We start from the raw sequence: 12,278 nt of genomic DNA, 5'->3' as shown, positions 1-12,278 counted from the left end.
TTTACATGTCATTCCTTCTTATCTTTACTCCCATACTAAAACGGGATGAATTTGGACTTGGCATTGTAAAAGTTCCTATTCATATCATTGAACCCGAAATCAAAGAATTAGAGATTAGCATCTCTCCTTTTCGATATTTTTATATGTCATCCAGTCTCTACCTACCCTCACCCCAAGCTTAAAATGAGATAAAAATTTATGTAAATATATGAATCGAAAATCATCAAGATCGATTGATATTTTTGTATGTCACCCAGTCTCTACCTACCCTCACCCCAAGCCTAAAATGAGATAAAAATTTATGTAGATACATGAATCGAAAATCATCAAGATCGATCGATCGATCTAGGAGGAGTAGCGGACTAAAATTGTTACAATCATATTTATTTATATTACATAGATATAGATAGAAATTGCCTCCTTCTCCATTAGATCGTATATTATACGCCCCGATCTAAGGGGGGCATCTTGAAAATTGGGATTTTTTAAAAAAAATTAGAGGAGGAACATATTACTAAGTTAAAATTGAATAATATGGATGCGTTAAGTAGTATCACAGAATTACGGGTGATGTTGAAAGAAATGGTTAATAGAGTATATTCTGCATAGGAATATTGGAAGATCATATAGTCTTCAGCTCATGTGGAGAAAATGGAAAGATTCCCAAAAATGGTAATTAATACTTCTTTATTGATCATTTTTATTGGAAACCTGTGCTATTGATGGTTTGATAAATAACATTCACTCTGCGTTCATATTAAGAAATTATTTTATACTGATATTATACATTAAACATACTGAACGGTTTCATTTTAGAAAGATGAATATTTATAATCGAAATTTGTATAAGTGTTCATTTATTTACTACAAATAGAGTACGATGGTCATCTTGAACTTAAAAAATAGGAGGCGATTACCATTCAAATATTAAGAAACTGTCACTAATACTACTGATCTGAAGCGAGTGTAGGCTCTTTTTTCAACAGGCAAAAGCCTTTCTCTGACAACTCAATTATTTTTTCAAGAGACTTAGGCCTACCGCTCACTGGCAACATTTTGTCTGGCAACTATCTTGTTGCTCTGGCTAAATGCATTGAGTCTTAGGCCTACCGCTCACTGACAACATTTTGTCGAGCAACTATCTTGTTGCTCTGGCTAAATGCATTGAATCTTATGAGAGTCCGCTTACTGAGGCGACGGCGACAAAAAAGTTGCCCAGGTGTCGCCAAGCAGGGCGACAGCAGAGCAACAGCTCGGAGACGGAACAGTAGGGCAACATCTAAAAATGCATTGACTCTTATGAAAATCCGCTCCCTGCGGCGACAGCGACAGAAAAGTTGCTGAGATACCTTCAAGCAGAGAGATTAAATATATATATAAATAAATAAATGTTTTCTACAAGTTTTTTTTTTCACATTAGAGTCCGTTCCGTATGTTCCGCATGGAAAGAAGTGTTACCAACGGAAGCTAATACATTTGAGGAAATAGAGAAACATCCAGGGATATATATATATATATATATATATATATATATATATATATATATATAAAATGTTTGCAAGAATATTCAGATATAAATTTAAAGAAGAAATTGTGGGAAGAGGTGTGTTTCGCCATTGTAAGAAACTGGAATAAGTTTTCCAGCCGAGAAAAAAAATAACAGAGGATGGTCAGCCTACGTTTGGCCGATTTCGTTCCTTCCCTCTCCCGGGCAGAATGGACTCACTCGACCTGGCTCGTGGCGTCCTACAGTGTTGTGCAGTGGCTTCCTGGGAACGGAATTGTTTTTCCGCGCGGACGACAATAACGCACAAAACAGGACCATTGTTGTGAGTGTTGTGTTAAATGTGTTTCCAAGTGTGTGGGTTTCCGCTCTGTGACCAAAATGCCGCCCAAACTAAGCCGGTTTGGGAAGGCTATGTTGCGGCTCTTTATGACACCCATTTTAGTGTTTCTGTCATTAGAAAACAGTGCAAGAAGAATGGTTACAACTCATCAGTTTAAGTGGAATAAAAATGTTATTAAAAAGTTATTACGAAGCTCCACCATTTGGATCACCAACGAAGTTGCCTGAAGTTGCCTAGGAAGCGGGAATGCACCAAGGCCACCTCCACCATGCAGAGAAAATTTCGCAAAATGGGAATGCAAGAAAATCCGCCAACACAAAGGTGTATGGCTAATCGTCTTGACGTGTCTTTGGGGACTGTGATCCGGACGTTAGACCATCAACTCAAGCTGGAAAAAGTCATGAAAGCTCGCGGCAATCTTCTCACGGATGACACCAAAAGGAAAGAAAGTGTAACGCCCGGAAGCTGTGCGAACGGCATCTGGCAAAACAAAGGTGGATGTACGTCGTAACGCTCGATGAATGGATTTACCTTTCCGACTGCGGCAAACCGAGAGCCATCATGTACCGAGAGAAAGGCGCCAAGAACTTCAGAAGGTGGGTCCGTGTCTGTAAAGAATCCTTCCCAAAAGGGTTCATGGTCGTTACTGGCTACTGTTACCGAGGTAAACTGAAGATTCGTAGAGTGGCGAAGAACTGCAAAATAAATTCGCAATAGTTTCAGGAGCAGATCATGCGGCCGATCTACGAGCATGAAATTCCAACAATGTACGGAAATGACGCCAATCTGGTGTGCATTCACATAGACAAGGCCTCATCACATACCCCACGATCGTCCCTTGCATTCTACAGGGAGATGGAGGAGGCAAGTGGTATACAGGTTATACCTTTCAATGAGGTACCTGTTAAATCTCCAGATGCAAGTCCTATGGACTATTGTGGATTTGGATTGCTGAAGCGGGCTTTGGGAAAACGGCGTGTGACAACTGTGGAAGGACTTTGGAAAACTGTGCAAAGGAAATGGGACAAGATTCCCCTCCCAGTTCTTCGGAGAAGCCTATTACAGTGGAAATTATGCTGTCAGGCTATTGTTAGGAACCAAGGGAAACACATCGAGCACTTACGGACCTGGCGCCATGGATTCTTCTAAATTTTTAGGTAAGTCGAAATTGGCCAAATGTAGACTGAATAACCTCTGTACACAGGAGTCTATTACATTTTGAAATGAAAATGAAATGAAACCTTGGAGTTTTATGTTCCACGGTTATGCCAGGAAGGCTAAACTAGACGGTAATGGGAAAACCCATGCACACGGTGTTTGTCCACCACAAACTCCACTTGGCGCGAGCCGCGAAAGAACAAGGGACCCTATGCACTAGAGGTGAACGCTTTAACACCGAACCCCATTAGATTTTGAATCTGATATTGCAGTACAACTAAATGAACCAATGTCATTAGGCGGTCTGATTACATTATTAACGATTATTTTACAGGTAGATCAATCTAATACATAGATAGTACAAGCTTACCTTAATGTCACTATTAGCCTTTCTTCAGGTGGTACAGCTAGCCTGAAGTTCGTGTTTATCTTTGTTATTGTTGATGCTACTAGAAACAACAAAAGTTCATCAAAGGTAATTATAATCACATTCATTCTACAGTAGCTAAAGAACTTCAAGAGATAATTGCGTAAATTACTATATAGCGTGTAAAATTTTCCCTTCAGCAATCTCTTACTGTATATAGATGTAACCAGTATTTCTTTTTTCTTATTCTCTTCCTTCTTAAATTCAGCATTAGCGCACAAAACAATAGCACATTCTTCGAAGTCCATCCTACTGTGTCCAATCCCACCAAATTGTGATATCAAATGCCCGTCAACTTTTCTGTTGCCGTCGCCAGTGAGCGAGGGTGTGACAACAAAAATGTTTTGTCGCCGTGAAGTTAATGACTGTAGGTGACAGCAACAAGATAGTTGCGCAACTGTTTTTTTGTCGCCAGGGAGCGGTAGGCCTTAAACAGCTTAGTCTTAAATGCTTTTTCTCTCGCTTTGAAATATGCTTTTCGATTCAATATTTAATGTAGATGCTTGTTCAAAAAAAAAGAAAAAAGAGAGAGAGAAAGAAAGAAACCTGTTTTGCCAGTCTGACAATGGCCCCTTTTTTGAAGCACAGAATACAAGAGTATACCTCCTGGCATGCGAAGCTTCATCAATGTTGCCAGTTCCACCTTAAAGAGACCCTTGGAAGACATCAAGATCAGACAAAAAGTATGGACCAATCTGGGTGTAGAAATTCTTCCTTTAGGCGCTATAACGAGCCGAAAATTTGTTGGGAAAATAAAAAAGAAAGCCACAACTCGAGAACAAAATTTCGGATTGAAGTCGGGTGAAATGGAATTCCAGTATTTTTAGACGTAAATCCCATTAATGCCTGGTACAGGGGGCGTCGCAAGGGTGACCCCAAAGAAACTAAGTAATCTTGGGATATTTTATCAAAAGTTGAATGAGGAAAATAGTATATTATCTACAACCAAGTATAATATTTCAACGAAGAAAAATTGTAGTACGTCATTCAAGTAAGAAGAACATTTAGAAATCAAAAGAAGCAGAGATAGACACATTTGATTCATCTACTTTCTCTCAGTACAAAATAAACTTTCTGAGGAAAAATTCTTCGAAACGAAGCCCTTAACATCTCATCACTGTTATATTTCTTACACTAATGGAGAGAGTGATAAATGGAAGGTAATTATTCCGAAATAATTCTTGGAATAAAAGTGAAAGAAGAAACGGCAAAAGTCCTAAGAAACTCAGGGACACGATGTTGCTCATCACAAACTTTTATGGTCTGAGATCGAACGAGGGACCACTCGCACCAGAAATGAGTGCTCTTTTACTGAGCGACCGTGCCCCTTTGGAGGAAGAACTACGATTCTGATAAACGCTGTGTGTGATAAACCAACATACAAAATATTCATGTTCAAAGTGTGGAATTCGTATCTTTTTTTTTAAAATCCGAAAACGGGAAGAACATTTATTCTTTTTTAGGCCAATTATTCTGAACTCATGGGCCAGTCCATCCAGGGGCACCGACAGATTAGCAATGGGTCACCGTTAAGGTAGTTTTTAATACATATTATAATTGTTATTATTGGAAGAAGCCGTGTAGCGAAAAGGGTATCTTGTTAGTGTTTATAGATCTTACGGGACCTTAGTGTGTACAAAGCCATCAAGTAGATTCGATTTACGAGTGTTAAACATCATTAGTCGTATCGTGAGTAACGAAATGATACAGAAAGTTTTTTAATGGTGAACGGACGGGGGGATAGAATTCTACGATCCCGAGATAAAGAAGCCTATAGGAGGCGGCAAAAGTGTATTGAAATGAATACGTCGAAAAATAGTACAGGAAATTTGAATTCATACCGATAAGGTATACTTTACTGAGGAACTGTACTGGGCGCTCTTCACATTGGAATATTGCGAATTATGTATTGGGATATTTCACATTACGATGTACAGCATTTGACAAGCGTTTAAAGATCAATTCTAGAAATATCTACATAGTCAATGATAATGAACTAAGCTATATAGAGAACTAATTTGCTTCACTGAGTCACAAATCACTAATTTATTTCTTAATGTGTAAAACATTCAGTGAAAATTATTTTTAGATTCGGAAGAAATTAATCCAGGAACTCACTGAAGGAGTCTCAACGGAGTCGGTGATAGTTTTAATTTCTTGGTGAGGGCAAGCAGAGAGAAGGCGGAAAAATTGGGGACAGATTTTTTTTTTTTTTTACCGGAAAGAATACTTTTATATTACTTGATCAACATTACAATAAATGCCTGCTGGGGAAGGGGGTGTCGTCACCGGGTGCGGGAGTTTGCCTTTCTGTTCTCCTTCCGAAGTTGTCACTTTTTTGTAATTTAGGCCATCGCAAACGTATTAAGGCACCGTGAAGGAAACACGGCTATGAAACTTCAAGAATATGAGGGGAAAAACAATCAGGCAATAGTGAAGATAAAAATGATGTTTAATAAAAAGTTCAATAGTACTTTCGTTCACGAATGTAAACACATTATGGATAGATTCTACAATTTAAAAAGAAAAAAGAAAAATGGAAGGTTGTTCGTAAAATACAATTTTCAAGACATTCTTAATAATTACACTTACAGAACCTGCGCTCTCTCACGAATTATTCATATTTCAACAATTTTCATAAATGTTAAGTCGTATACTCAAAAGTCGTATCCATCGGAAAGACAGTTCTTCCTCCGAGTATTCATTCTGCACTGAGACAAGGAGATCATCAAATATGTGTAACTCTGCTTTATTCCAATTGTTACAGTGTACTTCTAACTTGAACGATGTATTATGATTTTTGTTCGTTGAAATATTATGCTTGATTGTAGTCTATTTTCCTCATTCAACATTTGATAATACTCCCCATACACCAAATTTATGGTAAAACACCAAATTTATAAAAGTGGAAGAAATCGAGTTTACCATTCATGACATTTAATTAAAAATAGCAACGCTCACCCACTGGTGGAGTATGTCAGAAGCCAAGTAACTCATATTGCAAAAAAGTCAGAGTTATCTGCTCTGTTTTCTATTAACACAATGATATCTACGCCAAACTACGAGGGTAGACTAGAAACCAGCACAAACTATTGACTACCTTTAAATTTAGAAAGAAACAAAAATGACGACTGGTCTCTGTGAGACCCCACCAGAATAGTTAAGGATTAATAACATTTTATGGATCAGTGCCTCGCCGTGAAAAATCAGCGCCCGGGGCGAGAGTATATAATTGCGCTCTCGTACATATGAGTGAAGTCGACAGACCAGCCATGAAGTGCCACCATGGTTGGCGCGAAGCATAAGAAAATTTTCAAAAATAAACCCTGCTTTTCCTTGATTTTGAGCACATTTTATTACTTTTTCCTTCCATTATATATATATATTCTTTTTCCTCCCCAATTTTGCGCCCCGTTACTTCGGCGTCCGAGGCCGTTGCCCGGCTCGCCCCTCTCCCCATAGCACGGTACACAGCAAAAAATGGGGTATTGAAACAACACAAAATGACTACCACTTTAACGTGTTACTTGTGTGTTGTTTCAACACCAACCACATCGCCTTCAGAGCATATCAGAAATACCTCGTTACTGGCTCTGATACTCGTTACTTGCATTGTATTTTATTGTTTGGTATGAGCAAAGCTTTGCGAAATATATTTCGCATTTATGGCAAGTAACTAATAACATTCTATGATTTCTGTAATTGGTCGCAATAATATTGTTGTAAACCTGTGAATCATCTGACAGCAGTTACACAGATAGCAGTGCTTTCATCTATTTTCTTTATGTTATTCTTATGTCTTAGCACGTATGAACAGAAGATGGCAGAACTATTGCCTATGTAACTGTTGTCAGACGATTCAAAGATGTGCAACAATATTATTGTGAGCGATTACAGAAAACGTAGAACATTATTCGTTACTTGGCATAAGTGCCAAATATATTTCGCAAAGCTTTGCTCATATTAAACGATAAATACCAATGCAAATTCTCTCAGTTAGCTGTGTCTTGTTGTCACCTAGACCCTCTAATGATAACTTGGACCTCTTATGCTATTCTCTCTAACTCTTACCGAAGAAAGGGCGCAACCCTTTGAACGGGTAAACGTAAATAAATAAATAAATAAATGCTTGTTGTTGAATTAACACACAAGTAACGTGTTAGTCATTTTGTGTTGTTTCAACATCCCATTTTTACCGTTACTGTTGTGTACAATAGGTTACTTTTTCTAATTTCTTGATATTTTTAATTGTCTTTACGTTATTCATTAAAGTTGAAATGTGCTGGTAAGTTTAATAAAGAGTAACCGCAATATTGAAACAAAGTTTGGCGTAAATCCACGGGTGAAACTGAATTTTCACTTTGGCATATTACCTTCTTCGAAGCGTCAATTTAAATAAGTAGGTAAGGGAATCCAAGAAAATTTACACAATGAACACTATTTGTTCTTTTCGATCTTCGATTGGACCAAGAAATATTCTTGAAGGGATGAAAACAAACGACGACGCCAGAAGAGGGGCATGGGAGGCCGAGGAGACCCGGCCCCTAAGTTTGCTTGGGCCTACGTATTTGTATTAAAATTCTCATCGATTTCTTGTAGATGATATCTGACAACGAAACACATACCTGAATGCCGCTACCTCAATTTATATAGAAATCGGCGCCACTGCCTGCTTCCAAGACATATTGTATTATTATCAGCGGCGTAGCGTAAGGGAACGCCAGTATGCCCGGCATCCCCTGTTAATAAGAAAAAGTACGTATTTCATTATATATAAATTGTTTGCTTGTAATTATCACAATTATTTCCACTGCAATCTTCTGGCGCGCTCTCTCGACTTACTTTGACAAGAGGAACCTACGCATGCACGGTCGCTCAGATGCACATTTTCTGTCTTTCCTCCTGTCGTACGCTATATTCCTCGGGCTTCCAGGCCTACTGAAAGCATCGGGATTTTTGTCTGCTTTCTGTTAAATGCGCATGCGCAATACTTCCCTTCTCACTCCTCCTCATCCCTTGCAACCCTACATTTGCTTTATATATACGCTGGCATATTCAAGTATTTCCAACTGTATATATTTTGAACTAAGCTATAGTTTCTGAACAGAAGGTACGAGCCCTAATATAAAGGAAATAGAACAAAACGGAAATGGTTAGTTCAATGCATTTTTGAAGCATGCCGGTTATGTAAATAGTAGTATTAAAATAGTTATGCCTTAATCGTAACTAAATGCATCGTAATTGTAATCTTCATCGTAAAGGAGCTCACAGACACAGGCATAAATTTAAAGCATTCTGTAGAATTACGGTCACCGATCTGGTAGGACAAGAGAGCCACCACTCCCCGTCACTCGCAAAGATTGTGCCAGGGCCCTTCAGTCACTGGCACAAATCTCGGGGACATAAGGGGAACATGTTTCCTACAATCTTGTCCACCCCCACCCCCAATGATCCGATTTGAGATTGTGATGATGATGATTTCTATCCGACTGCTACAAAGGAAACTGATGTCCTTTGACTTGTTTCATTTTTAAAAAAGAATCGTATTCTTTAATATTTCATTGTCATTAATTATTAGTAGTCTATTTTCAACTATTTGTTTAATTCCTGTAACAATTCCTATAATGCTATTGTGGTAATCATAATTTTGCTCAGATAAGAGTATTGTTGCGCCAAATATAGGCCTGATTGATTTTCTTTCATAGTTTTGGGGAAGTCATTATTTGTATTGTTATAAAACAAATGTCCTAAAATTTTAATGTGGATCATTGTGGATGCATAAGTAGAAACATGTCAATTATTATTATGCACATATTCAAATTTCAGAATGTGCTCACGGCACTGAGTTGTAATAATGATAGGTACCACTATTTCATCTACATCATTTGGTATATAATATACGAGTACAACAGGTTTACCTCAGATATCTGATTCATCTACTGTAATATGAGTCTCTTCTCCCCTCCCCCCACAATAAGCCTTAAAATGTGCCCTCCTGCCGATGTTATAGACAACTCTGCTCCCCTAATCCTTCACAGCATTTTTTCAACTTCATAAATATTTTGAACATCGTTAAAAAAAAGGAAAGGATTATGGGAACAGTCTTACCCATCCCACGAACGTTGAAGACAGATTTGCGCCCTTGACTTCAGTATCTGGATACAGAAACAGGCCCCCACAGTTGGTTTAAGTGCTTTGTATTTACATCTTCAAATGATATATACACTCAGGCCCATATTCACGAACGGGTGTCTGAGTTCCGGACCCAAGATGACAAATTTCTAGGGGCGATATATATATATATATTTTTAAAAGAACGAGATTGACGTGTGGTATGTGGAGAAAAAAGCCGCCCACAAGAAAGAAATGAAGGGAACGATACTGGAAACAATGTTCATACAAAAGTGGGGCTTAGTTTTCTCGTCACAACGGTAGTGGCAAGAAGGAGCTGAGACAATTGGTTATTAAATTCTAACGTAATCCACGCATTCGCTTCTCTATGCCCACTAGACCTCCAATTAGGGGGGGCTTCCTCCTAAATTTTGTCTAACCCTATAATTCCATTCGGAATAGCTATATATTGCTGCTTGCAGTAGTACTATATCGCACAAATGACTAACTTTGGCATCCCCCTTTCGGAATATCACGCTACGCTACTGATTATTATTATAATCAACTTAATGTAATATAAAACAATTCTTTATCGGTATACAGAATGATAGTTGCTCCCCTCAAAATTGCTTTAGTCTTGCCTTTCCCTTCCCCCTATTCCCAAAGAAATTAAAGCTGACAACGTCACTGATGAACACTTGACCACAAAACTGCCGTAACCTTTTTGGTGTATGACAAAAGAAAAGCCAACAACATAATTCCAGAAATTGACCTAGTTCTGTTATTTGTACGTACGAAGTAATTAAAATAAAATATAATCAAGTATATTAATGAATGTTGAGAAACCTTGATGAAAAATCAATTCTTTTAAAGTACAACTCCCTACTATGCAGCGAAAAGTAATCAACGTGATACGGAAATTCTTATCTTCGAGTTTCCAAGCAACGAGTGCAATTTATTAAATTGTATAATTTATCGAAAGACATGATAATTGATGCATTAATGTTCCACATGATGGTTACAGTTCTTGTTCCGTGGCAGCGAAGGGTGTGGTGGTCTCAGGTGACGGAGGGAGACGGAGCACTTGAATTTACAATAAAGGAACATGGGAAGGCAAGTTGACGCAACGAACGTCTCGGTCCGTCGATCGCGAGTGGGGAGACGGTGTTTGCAGTGCAAGGGGAAATTAAGCGATGACCACTTGAAGCTGTCTCTTTTGCTGCCATCCAGCGGGAGTCGTTCCGCCGCCCGCCTCTGAATACACGTTTAATCAAATGTTATTTGAGCGCCGCTCCCGAGCCTTTTATATTAAGTATGAAATACGGGGTAACCTTTTACAATGATTACAATTCTGTTTGACAATATTTTGCTAGGGAGCGTGGTTGGTTATCGAGCGCCTCCTCTCATCATTTACTGCAAATGTCAGTGGCTCCCGTGCCATTTCTGAAAGACAGCGTTGCCAACTATATGTCGTCTATATCCACCCAGAAATTGAAGCTTATTTAAGTAATCACATGAAAAAATACCAAGGTGAATATTTATTGAAATGAAAATTTTACCATGAATGTAGAGATTAAAGTGCTGAATTGTAATCATACAGCTACTGAAGTATTAGAATTTAGTCTTGTTATCGAGAGGTCGTTAATTCGGTCTCCAATTAACTCCAGAGCCACAACTTTAGAATGGTTAATGCCCTTAAAGGATGTATATATAAGAGACCATCCTTCATTTATTATTATTATTATTATTATTATTATTATTATTATTATTATTATTATTATTATTATTCGAAGTTACGAACACTAACGTCATAAAATATGTGCTTTTAATTATTCCATGTAAACTCATTTAACGTCCTAATTAACAGAAAAAAGAGAAAAAATTACAAAAGTGTACTTTTGCCTGTTGTTATTTGGATTCAAAAACTGGGTTCAAATTTGCAGTTATGAATATAGATCTAGGGTCCGAAAACAGAAAATTCTCAGAAAATATTCGGAGCATAAGTGGATGAACTTTCCGAAGATCAGATGAGAGTTTCTAACGAAATTTCAGAACACAGAAGATCGTTCGACTTATATCAAACTGATTTTGAAAGGTGTTGTCACCGAAACCTTCAGTGGTATTCCCTTGGTCCCCCAGTACTATGGGCTATCATTCGACATCAAAGTTTCCATTGGTGCAAACTTTGGCGAAGTACGGACAAAGAAATTCGGAATAACTTCTCCCTGCAAGTTTTCCAGAGACCAGCGAAGGTGCAGAGACGCCTATTGTAGGAGACGTCTTTTTGATGTATATTGGCCTTACAGACACACTTCAGCCGGAACGTTTTATGAATTGGTGTGTTTTCAGTTGAAAGTACCAAATTAAATCGTGGCTGACCACACATTGGGTCGACGGATTTTCTTGGCATGGTAATTGGCTTGCATCCTGAAACATTGCAGGTGTTACTAACTTTCGAGTTCTCTTCCTTCTGTTTTTCGTGGCTGATTATTTTAAGATGTAGGAGAAACAAGCATGGAAAAGAGCTTTGAAATACTTTTCCCAGTAATTGTTTAATTTATTATCGATTTGACGACACTCACCATCTACAACTTCAGGCATATTACTGCTCACAAAAGCAGATGTGTCATTACCCAAATTGCAGTGGCAATCCTAATTTGGTCCGATATAAACCGAAGAACCTTCTATATGTACTCCACATCGAGTATAGTCTATAAAAGAAGATGGGCGTAGCG

General features: G+C 38.2%; 1 protein-coding gene across 3 annotated transcripts in view; it reads right to left on the bottom strand.

Annotated features, from left to right (window-relative positions):
• The window catches only part of fuss (SKI family transcriptional corepressor fussel), a 349,721-nt gene that overhangs the window by 123,897 nt on the left and 213,546 nt on the right, over positions 1-12,278 (bottom strand). The gene's annotated exons all lie outside the window — the stretch shown is intronic.

This window comes from Thermobia domestica, chromosome 12, assembly GCF_964235325.1.
Source record: "Thermobia domestica chromosome 12, izTheDome1.hap1.1, whole genome shotgun sequence".
NCBI classification, from domain to species: Eukaryota; Metazoa; Arthropoda; class Insecta; order Zygentoma; family Lepismatidae; genus Thermobia; species Thermobia domestica.
Note: the sequence above shows the minus strand (reverse complement) of the source record. Positions and strands in the feature narration are given on the sequence as shown.